Source organism: Engystomops pustulosus, chromosome 4 (assembly GCF_040894005.1).
Source record: "Engystomops pustulosus chromosome 4, aEngPut4.maternal, whole genome shotgun sequence".
In the NCBI taxonomy this organism is placed as follows: Eukaryota; Metazoa; Chordata; class Amphibia; order Anura; family Leptodactylidae; genus Engystomops; species Engystomops pustulosus.
In genome coordinates this window covers 28782489-28797537 of record NC_092414.1, presented here as the reverse complement: position 1 = coordinate 28797537, position 15049 = coordinate 28782489, and the positions used below count along the sequence as shown (strand labels likewise).

The 15049-nt window shown below is 43.4% G+C and overlaps 1 protein-coding gene across 1 annotated transcript in view; it reads right to left on the bottom strand.

Annotated features, from left to right (window-relative positions):
* The window catches only part of PDGFRB (platelet derived growth factor receptor beta), a 90609-nt gene extending 85332 nt beyond the window's left edge, over window positions 1-5277 (bottom strand). Inside the window, exon 1 of the mRNA XM_072145598.1 lies at window positions 4808-5277. The gene's annotated coding sequence lies outside the window, so the exon portion shown is untranslated. The remainder of the gene's footprint in view (window positions 1-4807) is intronic.
* Between the last annotated feature and the right edge of the window lie 9772 nt (window positions 5278-15049).

The following is a 15049-nucleotide window of genomic DNA, read 5'->3' as shown; positions in this document are numbered from 1 at the left end:
TATGAGTCACGAATCTGGCTTTTGCACTTGCAATAGTTCTATGTTTACGCCAGATTAATGAAGAGGTGTATATTGTCCTGTGAGACTTTTTAGCAGTGAAAAGTCTCAAAAAACCTCAATTCAACTACTTTGAGACTTTTTTACAGCGAAAAAGTCCAGTAAAACCAATGATACATATGTAACCCCCATTGTGCTTATTGTGATTTACTCCAACATGGGCAATTTTAGACATTAGATGGAAATCCCCTTTAACTGTAATCTCCTTTTTTCACAGGCGCTGCACATTGCTGCTTGTGCAGGTGTCCTTTTCTCTATCCAGAGTTGAGTGGCTCTCGGAGGTGTAGTGACCAGTTGCTGGGATACACCGGGTCCAGTAATGACATACCCAAATGTTGATTTACCATTAGCAGGTTGTTGCTTGGTATTTACAAGGAGGCTCGTTCAGTTTCCCAGGCCGTGGTTCATGTTATTTGTCACTGTCACTTCCAGAGTTGAAAAGTTTATCGCGTTAAAGGGGCAGCGTGACGTCTGCTCCGCTGTAAGCACATGCAAAATAAGTAGGTATTTATAGAGTAACAACTTAAAGGGGTTGTGACAATTATTACCGTCTCTTCACAGGATAGGTTATAAGACCCTCATTAGTTGGGGGTTTAACTGTTGGAAGGATCATGAGATAAGGGGTCCTGTTTTCACTAACCTATTAAGCGTCAGGTCAAGCATAAGCTTCAATCTATACTGCAGGAGTGTCAGAAATTGCCAAGCACAGTGCTCAGGTATCGCTGGCCCTCCCATTCACTTTCTACAGCAGGTCCGAACTAGAACTGTGCTAAGAAATTTCTGATGCTCCGATTGGATTTATTTATATATACAGGACCTGTTGCTTCATTCAATCAACAGGACCAATGTTTTAGTGATGGATGGGCCGTCTGTTCTCGTGAACGGCGCTGGTTCCAGCAGTCAGGCACCATTCACACGCACCATTTGTGTTGCACTTTTTATAAGAGGGTTTTTTTTTTTGCAAAACAGGTGGAGCTTGTTCCCGTTTCAATGGAAACAAATCGGTGATCGGGCAAGCCCTTCCCCTGCAGCATTTCAGTTGTATTTTAAAATACACAAACGCTGTGTGTGAACACGGCCTTGGTCCAGCACCGATCGCTTTGTTGACCCCTAGTCTGTGGATAGGGTATAACGATAATACTTGGTACAACCCCTTTTAAATGAACTAATAATATACCCTTCTAACATTTACCCCAGAGCTAATATAGTGCATTGCCAATAGTAATAATTGGGAGGTTTACATAAACTATGAGCAACAAAGTTCATGTGGACTAGATCGAGTTCCCTTAGGATATATGTTTGTGGCTCCTAGTACTCTAATACATCTGTCAAATCAACCCACAAGTAAAAGTTTATACATCCTGTGCTCCATCAATCTGTTCTTTCAGAGAAAATATAATGCAAATGTTTATGCAAATTAGCTTCTCGGTGCACTGGGGGCGGAGCCTTGGTTTCAGTTACACCTGTTCTACTCTTTACCTTATTCATATGGAAGATGTCAATCATTATAAAAATGAGCTGCACTATGGGGAGCATAAAAAAGCATCAAAAGAATGAGCAGATACAGCCCCGCCTCCAGTGCACCGGGAAGCTAATTTGCATACAGTTATTTTTCCTGAATTTTCTCAGAAATGACAAATAACTTTGAAATAGAAAAGGTACTATTAAATAGCTCCATTCCAGGTCTGTCTATTTTGGGTGGTGTACAATGATTCCCTCTCCATGGGTTAGAAAATTAAAGGACATATGAAAGAGATATGTTTCACATCTATGTACTCTCCTACTATACCAATGCACAGTTGTCTATCAGGATGCTGGAAAAGCAGGGTGGCCAGCTCCAACCTTGAAAAAACATCTGACTTACTGGTGTGTGCCCCCTCTGGTAAGATCTGCTCTACTTTAAGCTTCCTATGCCCTTGTTTTTAAGAAAAAAAGGCTTTAAAAATTATGCAAATGAGCCCTTAACATCTATGATGTCTGGAGCCCCTTGGGCTAATTTGCTAAATTTTTAAAGTCTTGTTTTTGTAAAAACAAGGGTATAGGAAGCTTAAAGAAGAACAGATCCTACCAGTGGGTGCACACACCAGTATGTCAGTGTGCTTGGTTTACAATCCTTCATCCTGGTGGTAGATGTCCCTTAACTTGCTAAAAATGACACATCTACATGATCAGAACCAAGTGCAGATTTTGCTGAAAAATTTAAAGCAGATTTCATCCTCGCTTTATGGAAAAGGGTAAAAACCAGAAATTAAAGGGGTGTTCCAGATTCATTATTTAAACACCCACTGTCACCAGTAATAATAGTACTGATTGATCATCACAGGACTAGGACTTATTTTTAACTGCTGTAAGTAAGCAATGAAGATTCCATATGAATAGCAGCAAGCAGAGATATTGAAAACAGTCAGGTATTCTCAATTATATCTCTAATTAAAGGGGTCCATTTCTCCACCCTTTAAGTTCATTGTTAATCATCATCAATTTTACAGCATTAGCAGTAAAGCAAACACCTCGTATGTAAACAATAAATTCACATCATCAGGTGAAGCATTTCCCTGGAGGTTTCGATCCTCTGTGAGCGTTTAACCCCCTGTGCTGCATCCCCTACCCCAGTGGGCTATCGCTACCTCAGACATTCAGGCATTTCTTTACATAAACATAGCAACAATTACCAAAAACTTGTGAAATGCAATAATGTGTCTTTAAGGACAAATTGAAGCTTTCAAACAATCTGCGACATAATCCTGGAGCGGGGCCATTCCTGCCTGCGTTACTTCACAGCCTCAGGAATGCAACGTTTTTCTTGTGTTGTTCGACGAGAATTTAAAGGGGGTTAGAAATGTTCATCATCCTCAGCCAGTTTTCGTGGCGAAATCTGGACGGCGACTGTGGATCTCAGGGTCTTTTGCTAGAAGGGGGATTGTGTTTCCTTAGATGCAGACCTAACTATAGGGATATAACGCTGTATACACATTTGTTTGTATGTATACATATGTGTCTTAAAGGGATTTTACCACTGATACCAGTTTGGTGTGCCCAAGTCCGGAGCAGTATTTCAATTGGAGGTCTACCCCTGTTCTGTGGAACTGATGCAAAACTGCAAGTTTGTTCGCATGTATGAGAGAATGGGGGAGATGTATCATAAGTCTCTTAGAGCAGACCTGTTCTAGTTTGCTATCGCAACCAATCAGACCTCAGCTTTCAATTTCCCACAGCTGTTTATAAAATTAAAGCTGAGCTCTGATTGGTTTCCATGGGCAACTAGAACAGATTTACTTCAGAAACTTGATGATAAATCTCCCCCAATATGTGTATGGTGTGTCCTCCCTTAAAGGGGAATTCTCATCTTGAAATGTCACACATACACTATAGATGCGGATCCCACCTTTGAGACCCTAGCCTATAGCAAAAACGGGAATCTGCTGCCCCCTAAAAAAATCAAAGTTTCTGCACATGCGTGACCGCTCTCCATTCAGGTGTATTGTGGAAGTGAATTCTCATATTGATATATCACAAATACTTGGTAGATTTGAGTCCCACCTATGAGATCCCAGCCTATCTTGAGAAATCTGTTCACCAACTACCGCCACATGTTTGAACATAGAGGGGGGCATTTATTAATTTGGGCGCAGGGTGGCGCTGGAAATGTGCTATAAATTTCTGTGTGATTTAAGTTTGAGGTGCAAGGAATTAATGACGGATTATTGACACTTCATAAATACGGCACAAGAGAGGCCGACAGTTTTCTGCTTCAAAGGCGATGATAAATGCCCACCCAGAATATCTGCACATGCGCGACCGCTCTCCATTCAGGTCTATGGTAGAGGTGAATTCACATCTTGACATGTCACACGCTATACGTGATAGATGCGAGTCCCACCTATGAGACCCCAGCCTATCTCGAGAACGTGAATGCGCCAGATTCATGGAGTTTTGATCTGCACACAGGCAAACTGCACATAGTGCAGAGTGCACTAGTTTTGATAAATGTGGGTCATAATGGGGCACATTTACTTGATTGTCGGAAACTGCACTAAAAGTATAATGCTGGGTGCGACAGATTCATTAAGAACGTGTGCCAGATGTCATGAATCTGTCGCTTACCTGCACTGGCCTGACAGAGTTTACCATCTTTTTTGTGGTGCACCTTTAACATAAGGCGTGCGACACAATTTGCATGTTAAATATGGCGCTCAGAGCCGGAGCGCCCCCTAATTTGTGTCGCATGGCGGCTAGCGCAGGTGCGCCACAAAAGGGTTGCGGTGTGGACGCTTCTTAAATACCTGTGCAAGCAGTTTGCACCTAAAAGAACGTGAAAAGTCCATCAGAAAATTGGTCCTTAGTAAATGCGTTTATGTTATACCTTATGGATATGTCATCAATATCAACAATGAGAATGCCCCTTTAAGGGAGGACACACCTCCAAGTACCACGGACACATATGTATGACCTACATAAGTAAATACAGTCACTAGCATCTCTATATATCTTAACCATAATTCTATACAAATTATAAAATGTTCTATTAAAGGGATTTACATTGCAGCCCCTTTAATGGTCTTGTCCTCTATTCCATGTAAATGATGCGTTGATCCTACAAAAATACACAAGACTGAAGGAAACAAGACACTGAGAAACGTGTGCACTTCTGCTTTCCTTTTCATTCTGATAGGAGCAAATCATCCACTCTCGACAAACATCAAAAGTTCCAAAAAGTTTCTTAAAGGCACATGCACCCCCATCCACCTACCTAGCACGGTGCACTTGTGTCTCCTTTAAATCTCTGCAGAAGACATTCAGATACTCCTTCCTGTTTTCTTGTCTGATTTTTTCTCTCTCTGAGGTCTTGCAGTTAAATGCCGGAATGTTTCGCAAAATTTTCCATTGGATTCAATAAAAGAAAGATCCGGGAAAGAAAAAAAAAAAAAAAAAGGAAAAATGAACTTTTGCCAAAGCCGTTAACAGAAAATGCCTTGTACAATGGATGAAGCAGCGGTGTCTGGAGGCATCAGAAACTTTTAGAGAGTTCAGAAACTTTCTTTTAGAGAGTCAGAATGAAGGTTTTTGAGAGTCATTACGTCATATGAAGAGATTTCCCTGTAAGTGTTGATGCTTTGATGGAAGAAGAGAAGTCAATGAGAGGAGAGAGAAGTCCGGAGCTGTCTCCGCTCAGCTGGTCTGTCTTACTCCCCTCTTCCCTTTTCCTTTTCTCCGATTTTTTTTTTTTTTTTTTTTAACTAAGAGCCTCCCCCTCCTCCTGCTCTCCCCTCAGTGTGAGGGTGACTGAGAGTCTGTTTTCAATTCTGCCTGATTTATCCCTGTCTTTTTTTTTTCTGGTCTCAGGATATGAGGGGATGTTTAGAAAATCCACAAGTGATGCCAGCTGCTGACTCATGATTTCATTAGACGGACTTTTATTATTTCTGACTTTACAAATTAACAAGAGTTTTCTTCAAAGGGCACCTCTTCAGTTCTTCTGTATCACTGTATCCATGCATGATACCCTCATTGATATTCCCTTTCCCTAGAAGCCCCCTCCCCCCTCCAAATATGGTAACAGGTAATGGTAATCCGTCGGGGAACCACAAGTACAAATCCCCTGGATTACGGTCACAGGAGTCATTAAATTATACCTGGAGCCCTTTGTGGATGTGACAAGTCCCCCCTAAGAGAGAGATTCTCCTTAGAGCGGCTCTACATGACTTCTTGGTGCTCAGAAATGTTGGGCTCCACCATATTATCACACTTTGGCACCCAGTGTGAAAATACCCCAATAGAAGTCATTATATATAGTCAACAATTAAAGGAAACCTACCATGAGGAATAATCAGTAGTAGATCTGACAGCAGATTCCTCCTTCCTGTCTCTGCCCTAATCTGTAATTTAATAATCCTGCAAACTAATTTGTTAAAAACTTTATTTTAGTGATATGTAAATGAATGGCAGAGGCTACTGGGGCGTGTACTATCCTGGCCGGGCACCGGGAGCTAAGGCTTCTTCACCCCCCAGTAGTCTCTGCAGTTAATTTACACATTACTAAAATAAAGTTTTGTGTCAAGTTAGGTTCAGGGATTATTAAATTACAGATTAGAGCAGAGGCAGGAGGAATTTACCATCACATCTACTTCTGATAGTAGCTTCTTCGTGGTAGATTTCCTATAAAGGAGGACCTGCAGCGATCTTGAATTGGCGTTTTCTTTTGAGAATTATTGTGGTTTACAAAATAATAGTTTTCTAATTAATTTTTCAAAATTCGAAATAGAAGTTAACGTTGAGTAACTACAGCAACTGTCACTGTCAACCCTGTGTGGATAGTCCCAGAGTGTGTGACGACAAAGGAAACAATACTCCCAAATTCTTAACTTTTTTCATAGATTTCTACATGGTCAAAAAAGTCAATGGGGGGGGGGGCATTTATTATCAACTTTTAAACGGCAGGTAATTTTTTTTTTTACCTTGCTGCGCCTCTTGGGCCTTATTTTGGTGGTTTTTCCAACACTCATGACTTGTTCTGTTTTTGGGCACAAAATTTGGGAACACTTAGAGCAACTTAAAGCAACAAAAGTAGGATTGGACATGTTTGACATATTTGATATCATGTTCCCTTCCCATTTATACCTCCCCCCCCACCAATAAACTATTTGCTGTAATAACTAATACTGTATTCCCATTTTAACTTTTTATAAGCCACACATGCTTGAGAGGGGATGAGCATGAGTAACTCTGATATATAGTTGTATCAGGTTTCCCCGATTTTGGCTCCTCTCTCGGTAATGATGCGCTTATGACGCAAATGAATGGGGTGGGCTTACAATGTCTGGTACCCGAGCGTCCTTTGGTTACTCTAGTAAAGTCCACCACCTTCTACTTAAAGACAGGTGCGGACGCATTATAATTTGAGGTGGATAAGCGCTTGTGGAGCACATAACGGACTGCTCCTCGCGGTGCAGCTTTTCTCTCCCCTCCTGCTCTACCTGACGGCCTGCATACTTTTTTAAGAAGATGTTTCAATAAAGAATATGTATTTTTTTTTAACTAGAGTCGACTCCCACAGTAACCCCGCCCCTAATTGGCTTACCAAGCCTCCTTTAACCTGAAATCGGGTTAAAAGTGGAGTGGTGTGGGTGACTTACTGGCCTGAGGCTCCCTATTATAAATTTAATAGGTAGCAATTCAGGAGCCAGAAGAGCCGGCTCTTCTTAGTGAGAGGAGCCTAATGATCCTGATCCCTAAGAAGAGCCGGACTTCCCATCACTATTAAGCTCCTCTCTGCCTCCAGTTTGCTTTAAAAGGGTTATCCATTATTTCAATATTGTTGAGCTTCCCTTACTATTGCTCGAATGATATTTGTGCAGTTCACGAAAAACTTGTGGCCAGAAGCGGAAAGCTTGATATACTGTGCTATACCTGATCCAGGTCAGTTGAATCAATAATCTGTGACTTACAACACCACAAGATACCCATGAGAGCTTGGAGTAGTCTATGACCCACATAAGGGCAGCACGGTGGCTTATTGGTTAGCATTACAGCCGCGCCGTGCTGGGGACCTGGATTCAAGTCCAAAGGTCAACATCTGCATAGAGTTTGTATGTTCTCTCCGTGTTTGCTTGGATTTCCTCCAGGTCCTCCGGTTTCCTCCGACACTTAAAAACATACTGGTAGGTTGATTAGATTGTGAGCCCCATTGGGGACAGGGACTGATTTGGCAAAACTCTATGCAGCACTACATAATGCGCTATATAATTAAAGGAATTATTATTAATTATTATGACCCATATCCTATGTTTATAGGCTACAACCAACCGACTCTTGGATTTGGCTGATGATCCCAGTTCATCAACAGAATAAAATATATAGAGCCGTCCTGACTCTACTGTACTAATCTACTCTATATGTTATAATGGTGATACTTATCCTCTTGGTTACTTGAGATGTTGGAATGATCGGCGTGTCATGTCATCTGTTGAGAAAATGTCCATAGTGTGTTCAGATGACAAGTTCAGGAATTATGCAGCTTTATTTGTTAGCATCTGGGGAACAAGAGCGGCTTTGTTGAGGTGAAAATATGTTCTGTACAGTAGAGTTCAACAATCACAATGCTGACTCAGTGGCACATTGTTCTGGGTGGCACAGAGGGTAACTTGTTCCGTGGTTTTACAGGAACTCGTATCTGCGGCCTCATTAGCTTTACACATCCACAGTAAATGACATGGAGTCAAATGTCGGAGAGGAGTAATAGTATATTATATGAGGAGCGATCCATTGTATTGTCACGAGGGGCACAGATTAATGACGGCTTACACCAACCTCAGAATAGCAGGCATGTGCCATGACTGGTGCGTGGTCGCATTGTTATTCAGATATGTGCTAAATAAAGAACAAAGACCAAGGCTAAAACTATGTGCGGGTATCATTTCTCTCTAACAAACACCAGTGAGACGCTTTGACCGTTCCTAATTTTTTGTTTGTTGTTTGTTTTATTTTTTTGGCTAATGTCACCCCCTTTTTTAACATTAAAAATATATAAAATATATACAAATAAATGGGCACAAATTAGAAAGGTGCCACACAGCAAAATTATAAAGAAATTAAAGGGAAACTACGACGTGGGTAGCCATGATATTGACTAAATATACTTACTGGACGGTCTGTGTATAACAGAAAATTATAAATGCCGCTATCATGGATAAAAAAGACTTTTACAAATATAATAATTAGCACCGAGGGCTCCTATGCATGTAAAACGAGGTGCCCAGCGTTCCTTTGCCTCCCAATTATGCACACCTCACTTGTACTTTCATTTACACCCACTTCTTCCCGCCTTTCTGCCCTAGAGCTGATGACATCACCCAGCTTTTGGGAAGTCCTGTGCATGCAAGCTGGCTGATATGGATGCTTGATATGGATGAGGACGGCGCATGCGCAAAACCTCCAGAGGGCAGGTTGACATCAATGACTCTCGGGGAGTCCTGCACATGTAAGATGACTATTGTGGCTGCTGGACATGGATGAGGACGACGCATGTGCAAGACCTCCAGAGGGCAGGTTGACATCACCAGCTCTCGGGAAGTCCCGCACATGCAAGCTGGCTGATGTGGCTGTTTGATATGGATGAGAACGGCACATGCGCAAGACCTCCAGACGGAAAGGTGACATCACTGGCTCTCGGACAGAGAAATGAGAGTGAGTGGATGGAAATGAAAGCACAAAGCAGGTGATAATTGGTATGGGAAGGAGCACCGACGCTAATTAGCAATACCGGCATCTAAAGCATAATAAAGACACGTTCTGTTATATAGAAGAGAAGCCCAACCGTAAGTATATTTAGTATATATCATGGCTACCAAAGTGGTGGTTTTCCTTTAAAAGGGAAGAGGAGTATAAAGAGGAAGTTAAACAAAAAAAAAAGTTATGTAAATTACAGAATATTTTATTGGTAATCACATGAAGCCACATTGTTTCGGTCCGTGATGAATATTCAACCTATATTGATACCAGAACTTCAACCTCAAGTTTGGATTCTGGCTTAACCCTCCCACCAGTTTAACTGCTGCCTTAGGATCATTGCTCTCTGATTGCGGGTGTTACCGTTGGGGGTGAGTGTTTGGGTTTAGGTACCCTCGAACTTGGCAAAACCGAACCTGAAAGGATCTTCTCATCCCTATTAACCACCAATACACAAACATATTTTTGGTGTAACAAAAAGGCAACCCCTATCCCCTCCTGAATATTTCAGGGAAATCACACTAGAGGCTAGAAGAACACATATAAAACTACCCATTGCACAATAAACTAACGGTGGCTGAGTGGGTAGTACTTCTGCCTTGCAGTGATGGGGTCCTGGGTTCTAATCCCACCCAGGTCAACAACTGCAAAGAGTTTATATGTTCACTCCGTGTTTGCGTGGGTTTCCTCTGGGTCCTCTGGTTTCCTCCCACACTCCAAAACATACTGGTAGGTTGATTAGATTGTGAGCCCCATGGGGACAGAGACCAATTTGACATGCTTTGTGCAGCGCTGTGTATTCTGTAGGTGCTATATAAATAAAGAATTATGATTATTAAGATAAATGTGCTAGGATTCGTTCTTTGCAGAGACACCTTTTCAGTTGTGCGGAGTCTCAAAGGCCAAGCATGTTCTAGCGGGGATTCTGGGTAAGGAATATGGAAATAAGTTTTCTATGGTTTAGGAGGAAAAACTATGCCTTAAATAAGGCAGCTCCCTCTGCATCAATGACTGACTTTCGATAGGATAATAGCCAAACCAGTTAGTCTTTTCCAAAATGAAGAGAATATCAACTGTAGACAACAAAGTTTTGATGACATTCTATCTCCGCAGTACAGTATAGCAAACTGGTTTGCCTAGGTGACGTAGGTCGAGAGGGTCAGAATTTATTCTTCTAATGGAGATTGTCTTTGTAGTTCACTTTTTTAGGGGTACAGTGTCTGGAAGATGAGGCATTCTCTGCTGGGAATTCTGGGTAAGTAATATGCAAATAACTTTTTATTGGTTGGAAAAGGTACACTATCTGTAGTAAGATGGGCCATATTTCTGTGTAAGGTTTCAGAAAAGTAAGTCAATGAATAAGAGGTGTAAGGTTAGACTAGACAGTTTGTTTTCTCACCGTGGTCCTTAACTTTTTTTGTTTTTTAACATTTTGATGTGCATTTTACATTCTTTTCTTGTTCATGTATGAAGTCCTTTCACATTTACTCTACGAGACTTCATTTCCACTTTCTTTTCTTCTCAGTTCTGGACTTTTACTTATTGTTTCGTTATAACGCGTTGGAATAATTGAAGCACGTGACGGCCGATAGGGTGTGTGTCGAAGAGGTTGTACGAGATTAAGAAAACATGGCTGCTTCCTTCCAGAAACAGTGCCACACCTGTCACATCTGGACACATGCCACCGGACTTTTATACTCACTGGTTTTACTGTTTCATTCTTCCATGAGGAGATATCCTTCTGTGTCCATGATGAAATATCCAGACGTTGTATGGTAATTGTGCCGGTTTTCTCATCAATTTGATTTGGCATGGATGTTTAGGTAAAGTTAAAAAAAAAGAAGGTAAAAAAAAAGTTTTTTTTTCTTTTATGTTAGCGTTATTTCACCTATTACAAAGGACATAGAAGAAGGACCTTAGTGCAACCCCAAGGACCTCAAAGAATGTGCAAACCATCCACAATAAACTAAGAATCGTTAAAGGGTTTGGCCACTGATGAGAAATTTTACCTAATAGGGTTACGGATGTCATACTTACCCTGTTAAAGGTAAATACTTACCTCAGTAGTCCATTGGAGCTGTGGGTCACATGGCCAGCCAGCAGCAGGACTTTGAACATATTGGGGCACATTAACTAAGGGCTTTGCGCCCGTTTTCTGTCAGATTTTGCACATTCTTTTTAGTGCAAACTGCTTGTACAGGTATTTAGGAAGTGTCTTTGCCACATTTGTGTCACACATAACCCTTTTATGGTGCGGCTGCACTAGGCATTATGCAACACAAATTAGGGGACGTTCCGGTGCTCAGTCCAACCATGCGCCAGATTTATCATGCAAAGTCCAATAGAATTGTATTGCATGCCCCATGTTAAAGGTGCATCCAAAAAAAGTTGGTGCACTCTGTCGGGACAGTGCAGGGAGCGCCAGATTCATGGAGAACGGGTGTCAGATCTGGTGTCAGATCTGACAGTTTGCCCTTTTCTTCATAAATGTGCCCCATTGGGGCACATTTACTTACCCGGTCCATTCGCGTTCCAGCGGCGGCTTCTCTGACGAGCGTTCGGGTCTTCCGGCGATTCAGGAAGGTCCTGCGCCCGATGTCCACCAGGTGGCCCCGGAGTTCATCGTCTTCATCGTGGTGCATGGGAGTATGGCCCGTGCAACCAATTTTTTAAAAAAAAATGCGGCGCTTTTTCCGAATCCGTCGGGTTACCGTTTGGCCACACCCCCAGATTTCCATCTTGTGCATGCCAGCGCCGATGCGCCACAAACCTATCGCGTGCACCAAAATCCCGGGGCAATTCAGGGAAAATCGGCGCAAATCGGAAATATTCCGGTAACACGTCGGGAAAACGCGAATCGGGCCCTTAGTAAATGACCCCCATTGTGTGGCTTCTGGTGGATAAAGAATGCTGTGCGGTCTTTAGTCTATACACACCCCCTCCTTGATAACTTCTCCCATATCGATGGTTGTAGGGGTGTGCCGAGGACATCTGCCGGAAGTGGATACAGGTCAACACAGGAAGTCCCATGTCCTGCTGCCAGCTCCTGCTGACTACAGAGTATCATATGGATGACCTTATTTGGGTCTTGTACTTACCCTGGTAAAATTTCTTATTAGTGGACAAAGCATTCTAGTGGACATACACTTTTTCAAGACTAATCATGTGACTTGTAGCGTTGAACATGTAGATATGTTCACAACCAACGTCCGTTGTCAACACAAACATGAAAAAGAGTAAAATAGAAGGTTCCACATTATGACCTTTTGTAGTTTCATATGGAGAAGGTTGCGATCCTGGTATGTTAAGAGTAGCATAAAACATGCATATCTTTCCTTACTGATGGGAGTTTCTCTGTATTTGCTATAAGAACGAAGTGTTCTTTATCATAAAGGAACATTTTACAAGATGGGTTTTTCCAGAAATGTCTCTTCTGACTGGACTGGAACATTTGGAGAAGGTCTGGAGGACACCTTTCCCAACATTACTGTGATTTTACTTAAGTTTTGGATAATATGTCAGATGACCAGTTAGGAAAGAATGCAGACACCGGCTACAGAGCAGGAAAGACAGAGGTATGAAAAATCCCTCCAAAAAGAGCTTCATAAATTTTTTTATTATGTCTTAGAAACTACTTATTGATAGCGATATCCAAGTTCAGTAAAATGCAGCCTAGGGGACTTAACCCAGTCCTGGGATGTCACCTCAATTACAACACAGACATAACCTATAGCATTATTATAGGACATAATACCTCTATAGACCTCAATGTCCTCCAGTCATGGCCGGCGCCAGCACCCGGCATACCTGGGCAAGTGCCTGGGCCCTGCAATGTCACGGGGGCCCACCGCACTCATACTTCTCACTTCTTCTCATGTGCGCTGCAGCAGGACAGGTGCTGGCGCCAGCTCTCAGGGATGGGAGCAACACAGCAGGCAGACTACAGCCTGGGAGAGGAGCAGTTTAGTAAAGTGATTTCCTGCAGGTTCTGGTGCTGTAAAGGGGTTTGAATCCCCCAGAACTAGAAAGCCTCCATGGCTCCCGCTTTGCATCCTCCACAGCCTCCAGCCACAGCCTCCAGGAGATCAGCGAACCATGTGCTGGAGCTCTGGAGCTGCAGCCTGCACTGGGATGAGAACAATGTGTGGAGGAGGATGTCAGCGAGGAAGTGCTGCACACAGACCTGCCCTGCAACTTGCCCACATACTAGGTGATGGTAAGAGCTTTGCAGCATAACTTCAGCTCCAACTAGAGCTCCTGCAGCATAGTGGGGTAGTTTTTCCTATGCTCTGCCCCTCTTTTCCAGAACCTGAAAGGAGTTCTTCAGGAGTCAGGCCTCCCCTTGTTTTGTAGGATATGCTGAGAGTTGTAGTCCTGTAGGAACCAGCCCCCCCATATCCTCCAGGGCATGCTGGTAGTTGTAATCCAGCATGAGCCAGACTTCCCTCTCCTCCAGTACCATACCTCCCAACCGTCCCGCTTTCGGCGGGACTGTCACGGTTTTTTAGCCGTGTCCCGCCGCCCCGGGAGGTTAAGAGAATGTCACGCTCTGCTCTGCATTGTCCCGGGCCAAGAGACTGAGTCCCGTCTCCTGGTCCCGGGACACATCGGCTGCAGAGACAGAGGAGACAACGCGGCTGCTGTGAAGTGTGCGCTCACAGCACGGCCCCTGTCCTCCCCCGGCCACCCCTCCTCCCCCTGTGTGAGCTGTGCCGAGGGATGTGTGAGGAGGGGGGGGTGGTCACCTGCAGAGCGGCTGCTGTGAAGTATGAGCTCACAGCACGGCCCCTATCCTCCCCCGGCCACCCCTCCTCCCCCTGTGTGATCTGTGCCGAGGGATGTGTGAGGAGGAGGGGGGGGGGTCACCTGCAGAGCGGCTGCTGTGTGCCCCGGCCATGGACCCTGCACACTCCTCTGCTCCTTCTCCTGAAGCTGTGGAGGTGCAGGGAGCAGCACCTTGTGTGATGTGCTTACCCCCCAAAGGAGCTGCAGACGTCCAGCATGGGATGAGGTAGGACACAGCCTGACCCCCACAGTAACCTGTAGCTGTGTGACAGGAGACATCTATCAGGACTTGTATGTCAGCATTGTGACGTACAAGCCCTGCAATAATCGCAATGTCACCGCGCTCTAACACCCACGATCGGAGCCGACTCCGATCGCGGGTGTTAACCCCTTACACGTCGCGGTCAAGCATGACCGCGGCGTGTGAGGGGGTTCCCGCTATGGATCGGATCCCCCGCGCCGCTTACCGGGGGATTCGATCCTCTTCTGGGCAGCTCCGAGGACTGGCATGTGCCCCGGAGCTGCCCGATGTCCCTGCCAGTCTGCACGCTCAGACAGTTTACACTGCTCTACAATGAAGAAGTATTGTAGAGCAGTGTATCAGAGCATCGCTGGTTCAAGTATGGAAAAGTAAAAACATGTAAAAACACTGAACACTACACATTAGAATAAATAAAAAATAAATACATAAAAATATAAGCCCCTAAAATGTCACTTTCCTACAAAAACACTTAATAAAGTATAAAACACACAAACACACAAAAAAACGCCACATATTTGGTATTGCCGTGTCCGTAACAATCTGTATAATAATACAGAATCATTACTGGACCCGCACGGTAAACGCCAGGGAAAAAAAAGGAAAAAACTTTCTGAAAAAAGATCATTTTTAATAAATACCTTTAAAAAAAAATTTCCTAAAGAGTGATAAAAAAAAAGTTCTGCACTCTAAAATAAGACACTAAAAAGAACAACTCTTCTT